Here is a 7,935-nt window from a genome sequence, read left to right on the forward strand (position 1 = left end):
GCCAACGCGAGGCGATTAACTGGACGATTGTGGAGTTTTATGATCATTAGTCATGCTTTCGATTGCCACGGGCGTTGAAAAGGTGTTTTCATGAGTTTAAGTTAATGCACTTCCGGCATTGAACACGGCCGTCCTTCAAAACGTTGATGACGTGACTTCACTGAAGCGTAGGGCGGTATGAGGACAGGTCCATATGTCGTCTCCCGTCGTCCAATCCCTGCGGTGCCGCCGTCCGTCTCAGGAGCCCACTGTGTGACGGCGGCGGGGCCGGGTCTGGGGTGGCGCCACGGGACCCAGACCTGGACGCCGACCCCAGCAGGTGAACCAGCACCTGCTGGCGGCGGCGGCGGCGGCGGCCGGCGCCCCGAGTTTGGGCTGGCGGGCGGCGCCCTCCATCACCGCGAGCGCCGCCTAGGGGGCCGCCACAGGGCGACCAGGCTTACGAGGCGGCGACGCGACGCTGGGGCGCTGGGATTATGACTTGGAACCACCACTGCGATGTCAACTGCGGCTGCGCGGAAAGCCGGGCGGCGTGGTCTGTGTGTGTTCGCGTGCTGTTAACGCATCACTTTTACGAACACAGCCGCTGCTGCGGTGGTGTGGTCCGGACCTTTGCAACGCTGGAGTGCATCGACCCGTTGTTGTGTTTGCTCACGTACAAAAAAACGCAAAACATCGGAGCGTACTGGGGTCTCAGTAGCCTGCACTGTGTGGCTGCGCCCCTGCTCCCCGGCGGCGGCGGCGGCGCAGCAGGCCTGACGGCGGCCGTGTGTCGCGTGTCACGGCGCCCTGTCACCGTATCGCCGAACACGTGATGGAGCGGTGACCCCTGGCGGCCGCGCGGTGCGGCCGCCGTCCCCCGCCCCTGCCGTCGATACGCCGGCGCTGAGCGATCGTGTCGTGTGTCATCAGCGCGTCACGTCCGTCGGCTGTCGTCTGATTACATTGCCGCGGCCGCCTCCATAAGCCAGCGGCGTTGGCCGGCGTTGCTGGGAGGGCGCCGTGCGCCCGGCGCGCGGCACGCCACGCTTGGCGGCCAGCTCCCCGCGCGAGCCCGATCACAGCAGCGGTGAAGGCCGGCTGCGCTTCCACGCGGGGAGGGCTGCTGCGCGCCGGTCGTGACGGCCGCGAGCTCTGCACGCGGGCGCCACCTCGGCGCCTTCGAAGGGAGCCGGCACCTCGGCGGGTGTCCGCCGCCGGTGCCGCCGCCGGCCGTCGTCCCGTCCGCGGCAGCTCGGCGCTGAGCTGGTACTCGGCAGTCGAAGGCGGCGGCGGCGGCGGATCAGACCGCCGGACACCGGGCCGGACCGGCGGTCCATCGCACGCCGCCAGGGCTGGCCTCGCCCGGGCCGGAGTGGCAGCGCCGCGCCGCAGCGTGGCGGCGTCGAGCGGAGGCGCGAGCACGGCCAGCCGGAAGGGCGCCGCGGCCCCGGTCTGCGCGAGAGCGAGCGGGGACCGCACGGTTATGGCTGTGGGGAAGTGACGTGAAAAGGTGACTTCACCGCCACGTTTTGGTCAGTTGAGACGCGCGGGGCGGTGAGCATGGATTGAGTTCGCCTGCATGTGCACCGCGGAAGCGGATCCATTCTCCGGTACAGGCACGACATGTGCGGGCCCTATTTGCCGGACCACTGCGGATGTACGACGCCGGTAGAAGTCCACTAACGTCCAGTCTGTAATTTATAGCGCTTCCGTAGCCGCATCGCTGTCCGGAGGCGCTGTTCGCACTGTAATCGATGCTCGCTCTGTGCGCACCGCCGGCGGTCGTCGCGGCGGTGCTGGTCTCAGACCGAGCCGGTCGGCTCGAGTTCCGCCGGCTGACGCCCGGGTCGGGGGCGCCCGCCTCGCGCGGACCCGGCCAGCCGTCCCGCCGCCCGTCACCTGCAGCCGCGTGACGCGGCGACAGCCGTCACGGCGGCAGGGCTGTGACGGGTTCGTTTGTCGCGCGGCGCCGCAGCCGACAGCGGGCGGATCGATCGGGTGAAGCCTCCGCCCCCCCCCCCCCCCCTGCCAGCCAGACACGTGCCGGCGACGGCGACGGCCGTCCCGTGGCGAGCTGCCGACCGGCCCGGCCACCTGACCCCAGCATGGCCCCTGTGAGCTCAGCCTGTCCCCGCCTGACCCCCGTCTGACCCCTGCCTGACCCCCGTCTGACCCTGCCTGACCCCCGTCTGATCCCCGTCTGATCTCGACCTGACCTTGGCCGGCGGCCGACCCGAAAGCGCCCGCGGCGCGCAGTCCGGCCTGGCACGGCCGGCGGCGCCATGTGATCTTGCCGTCGCAGCCACCGGCCCCGCCGCGGTTTTTGCGCCGTGCGCGCGCCGCCCATAATGGTGGCTGCGAGGTGCGGTGGGTGTCCCGCGTGCTGTCCGCCGACCGCGGCCTGCCCCGTCGTGACCCTCGGCCGTGAGGTTGAGCCGGGCTGCGGCAGCAGAAGCGGCGCCAGCGAGCTCCGACTGGCGACCGAGCACGGTAGCCGCGCCGCGTTCTCAGTGTTCGAATGGACTGCCTCGAGCTGATGTGCCAAGCCACTTCTGTTGCAGCGGTGGGATCAGGTGGCCTGGGATTAATCTGTCATGGGCTGGACGACAGCCAAATGGGCCGGGGCCAGGTTGTGTGAAAGTCGGCGCGGAAGTCATGTGTGGCTTTCAAATTGTGATTCAGCTGCGCATTCGTCGTGCGGGATGGGATGCGCACGTCTCGCACGATTTGGAAGCCCCATGCGACTTGCCCGCGGATATGCGCTGCCCCAACGCATGCGCATTTGGATCGCCTGCCGTGATCTACCACAGCCGGGAGCAGCGCTGGATCGAAGCCCTCCTCTATCATTCAAACGGATGCAAACAAACATCTATCATAAATACATCACACAAACATCTATCGTGAATACATCATACAAACATCATACAAACATCATACAAACATCTACCATACAAACGGATCACGCCGGGAGCGGTCCGTATTAGAACGCGCCTCGTGTGACGACCCCCAGTCACCCCGAGGTGACGTCCGACCTCGCTCAGGACGCCAGACGTCCCCCGACTAGCTGATTTGTCGGATCTCAGGCTGGCCTTTGGCACCTGACCTGGGACGGAACTGACCGTACTTCCGTCACAACCAGGAGCGGGCCCAGATCAGTCGCAGGTGACCCCAGCCTGACCTGGCCGTGCCCTCCCGTTACAGCCAGGAGCGGGACCAGATGCGGGAGCGGGAGCGCAAGTCGCGCAGCCAGATCGCGCAGCAGGCTTCGCGCGACATCTTCATGGAGCAGGCCAGCGGCGCCGTCTTCGCCGAGCCCATCAAGGTCAGTGGTCGGCATTCTGCGTGACCGCGTCGCCGCCAGATGCGCGCGGTGTGGCGCGTGTTTGTGCGGCGCACCGCTGGCGTGCCGCTTCGCGTGGAGCTGTTTCGAAACCATCGGTCACGGGACGGACTAATGCATGTCCATTCACACAACCAGTGTCCACTTAGCATGTATCCTGGGGCGGCAACCGCTTGTTTAGGCTGTCGGGATTGTATGGAAACCTGTAAGGCCTGTTTGAGCGGGGAAACCGTTGGAAACCAGTTTGGACAGCAATGCGGGGCTGGGGGGGGGGGGGGGGGGACGCGCGTGGCTCATGCCTCTGAGAAGTTGCCCCATGAGTCCACCGCTCTCCGCCGCGCGCAGGTCGTGCCGGGCCGGGTCTGGCGAGCCTGTGCTGACCCGAGCCGCCCGCGGCCGGTCCAGCGGCATCTGACCCGACCCGGGGCCGACCGAACCAGCCCGCCCCCCCCCCCCTTCCCCCGAGTCGGCGGGAGTGTTGCCAGTCCGGCCTCGGCCGCCGTCGGCACTTGGCCCGCGGTCTGCAGCAAGAGGACGGGAGTGAGAGAAAAGGGGAAGTGGCTGCAAGTGCCGCTCGTGGTCGGTTGCGAAGGCGTCGCCTCATCAGTCGGCCGTCGGACGCGGTGACTAACTGCGGGTGCAGCCGCGGTTACTCACCCCTCGCGACCAGACCAGACCAGGCCAGGCCAGACCGCCGCGGCCGCGTCCACGCGGTCTGGCTGGCGGTGACTCACTGTTGGCAGCGTCGGTGCGGTCGGCCCGCCCGCCCGGCGTAAGACGCCCGCGGCCGGCTCCTCCAGCGCGGTGCGGTGAGTCGCCCGCCCCGGGGAGGTCGCCGCGGCTCCGGTGCGCCGCTGACCGAGGTCGGGTCATGTCGGAAGGGGCGGTGGTCTCGCCCCTGTCGTGCTCTCAGCTCTCGAGTCCGCTCGCCGTCCCATGCGGCGTCGACAGTGGCGGCCCGGTGCGTCGTCACCGAGCCAACGTACCGAGCTGGAGACACAACAGACTTGCCGCCTGTCGTGGCCCGTGCAGAAGCGACGTGTCTCGTGACTCAGCTCACAAATATGGGGCAGGTCGTGTTGTTCTTTGGTGGACAGGCTCCATCGTGGGTCCATTTGCAATTTGATACGCATCGTTGAGTCGCAGTGACGGACAGTGCCCAAAACCAGCCGAAGTGAAATGGTTCGTTGGTGAGCGGCTGGTCACGTCGCTCACCAAACAAACCGTTGTCCCGAATGCCCTCGGTTTGGATTATGCATTGCAGGAAGCGTGGACGCAGGGTTGCCACTTTTTAAGATTGGTTGGAGAGGGGGTGGGGCTGGGCCGATCGAGTTGACCTAACCCACCCCCAGTGTCGCATTTTTCCCCGGATTTCGGCCACTTGAAGTTCCGCCCTCGATGTCAAAAGTACAAATAGCAGGTGAAGTCAGTTTTCAGATCGGTTTGCTGATGACGAATGACTTCCCATTGCAAGCTGCTGTGGATTTAAATCCTGTAAAAAGCCTGGAATGGGCTGTAAGTCACAGCAAAAACATCCTTGTAACTCGACCGGCTGTGATGAACGAAGAAATGCGTCGTTTTGATGAATAGGTGCAGTCGCAAAAAGATGGTTTGTTTTATGCAGAATGTGGTGCGTGACCTGACTACAAAAGTGAACCTGAATTTGCGTGATATTCTCAGGACATGTCGATAACTGGAGTAGGTGAAGGCTGGAAACCGGAGGGATTGCGAGTGTGCGTGTTAGAAAAGAATAGCACGACCGACACTGGCGCGTGTTGGACGCTGATAGAAGCAATAAAGGTATTGCACTCTTGTTGTTTCGGTGCTGTGGGCTGGGAGTTCTCGTGCTGAAAATGATTAACCTTCAGTGTACTAAGAGGTAGAAACTGAACGGTGTTATCAGGAAAGCAATGTTTGTATTGAGAAAACTTGACGTTTAGAAGCCGTACCCATGCAAAATATTTTCGCAAAAATTGATCGACACCCCATGATAATAGAATTAACACTTCAGATATCATTAATGTATTCACTTCGGAGCACACTGCATAAAATTGTTGATTCCACCTCTGGGATACCTCTTTTGTGACATAACCAGGCGGCAGATATCCAGCCGAAATAGGCTTTAAATTGTCCCGTCCTGAAGTGTACGTGACCGTGCCGATAGCTCGGTTGTTTGGAGCGCCTGCCTTTCGATTCACCCGCCCGGGGGCGCGGTAGGTTCGAGTCGCTGCCTGCCCCGACTGGGACGGCCTGCCGCGGGTGGCAGCAGCGGCGCTAACGGTCACCACATGTGGCAGTAAGCGGCCGCATGTTTCGGTACATCTTTCCTTTTTTGCCATGATCCAGCTGCGTTAGATCGTGAAAAACCTACCAACATGTGCAGACAGGCCAGGTAATAGAGGAGGAAGTTAGCATGACAAAACATCAGGCACCCACAGGATGTTTGTGGTGCAGAATGAGCATGGTATCAGTAGTGACGTGTTCAAGTACCTACTATACCAACAGCTCGAAGTGACCCCCCCCCCCCCTCCCTTATGCATGGACGTAAAGCGATGTAACATTGGCGGATAAAATTGATGAGGGGATAATGTAATGACTGAAAGTATGTTGGAATATTTGCGAACACATTTAATTACTAAGGCGAGATATTTGATGCCTGATGTAATGTGCTGTGCTTAATTATAGTAGCCCATTATCAGGTAGACATGAATCTGAAGCAAGCCACTTCCCGACCGGTTTAGAACATGACCTGACATATTCAGATATGATTTCGTAACTTGGCGTCGCGGTGAGTGGCTCTCACCAGCGGCGTCACCGCACCGCAGTCAGCCCTGTTCTACTCCACTCCACTTCGGTCCATTCCAGTCCATTCGATTCGATTCCATTCCATTCCATTCCATTCCATTCCACTCAACTACATTCTTCTGCATCCTACGTTACTTAAATCCATGCGATGATATTCTAATGTATTCATTTTTATTCCATTTTGTTATTCATTATCATTAGTCCATTTTCGCTCTCCTTTTCGCTACTCTACTCCGTCCACACCACGCCTCTCCGTTTGCTCTAACTCCACTCTTATCTACTTAATGTGCGCTGCACTGCTGCTCTTAAACGCTACATTACGCAACCCTGCCTGTGGAAAATTGTCATGTGTTAACGCGGACACAGAGGATCGGTGGACATCAGATTTACACTTTGCTATGTCCTTTATGTCGCCCTATATTATCTATCTATTTGTATGTATGTATATATATATATATATATATATATATATATATGTGTGTGTGTATATATATATATATAGACGTACGTAGTGATGCTTTGGAATCCAGTACCATGCAAAGCTGATTTTGAGGGTGGGAGCAGCTCGTGACTGCTGTGCTGACCTGCTGTTCCCTCCTGCTCCTGACTTTGTCTGCTGACCTGCCGTTCCCTCCTTCTCCCGACCTGGTCTGCTGACTCGCTGTTCCCTTCTGCTCCTGACCTTGTCTGCTGATCCGTTATTTTCTCCTTCTCCTGATCTGCTCTGCTGACCGGCTGTTCCGTCCGCCTCCTGACCTGCTCTGCTCACCGCGTTCCCGTCAAACAGCGAAGAAGCGACATTGCGGGCCATAAAAGGCCGCGGCGACAACGCAGGCGATCGCGTCCTTTGGATGCCGGGATGCCTGTGGCACGGGAGCAGCCTGGCACCATAAACTGATGCGAACAGTCGTCTGTTAATTGAGTCAGTGAGTCAGAAAGCCGCGCGACCACGAGAATTCGGGGCTGACCCGGACACGGTGGCAGTCACGTGACCGGGGCGAGAGCCGGCGCTGGGCGGCCTTGAGTCCAGCCGAATAACGGTCCCCCAAGGCGGCCGGTTCGCCGCCGCCGCCGCCGCCGCCCGTGGGAGACGAGGGAGGCCCGCGCCGTGTCAGCGTCATGTCCGAGAGCTGTCGAGGGTCGGGCTCTGTGTCCCGCCTGTCCGGGGCTGTGCAGGCTCTGACTTTGTGCTCGGCCTGTCAGGGAGGGCGTGGAGGATCAGACTCTGTGTCCTACCTGTCGGGGCCTGAAAAGCGTGTGCACTCAGGCTCTGAACGCCCTCACTGTTGGAGATTGGCTGAAGCAGAATCATTTGTCGCATTTGCTGAGATCAGGTGTCCTGTGCACTTCTTGCGCCTTTTTGCCGGCCTAAGTTGCAGTGGGCGGCAAGCCGTGATTGAGAGGTTAGCGCTTTTTGCTCGTGCCCGTTTTCCGTGATGTGTGGGAGACTTTCACGTCTATGTCCCAGAACTGCCCATGAACCATTCCTTCACTTCGTCACTCAGCTGGCCGCCGTCCGTCTGCCTCTCGAGTCAGCGAGCAAGCAATCTGTCAGTGTGTCCCGGAGCTCGTTAATTACGGGCATGCGACGGATTAATTGTCCCGTCGGCGGCCGGCCCTGTCCTGTCGGCCGTGCTGTGCTCTCCATGACCTGTCGGCCGTGCTGTGCTCTCCATGACCTGTCGGCCGTGCTGTGCTCTCTTGACGTGTCATGTCGGCCGTGTTGTGCTCTCTCGTATCCTGTCGGCCGTGCTGTGCTCTCACATGTCCTGTCGGCCGCGCTGTGCTCTCTCATGACCTGTCGGCCG

The sequence above is a fragment of the Pollicipes pollicipes genome, unplaced genomic scaffold (assembly GCF_011947565.3).
Source record: "Pollicipes pollicipes isolate AB1234 unplaced genomic scaffold, Ppol_2.1 Scaffold_4002;HRSCAF=4701_pilon_pilon_pilon, whole genome shotgun sequence".
Lineage (NCBI taxonomy): Eukaryota > Metazoa > Arthropoda > Thecostraca > Pollicipedomorpha > Pollicipedidae > Pollicipes > Pollicipes pollicipes.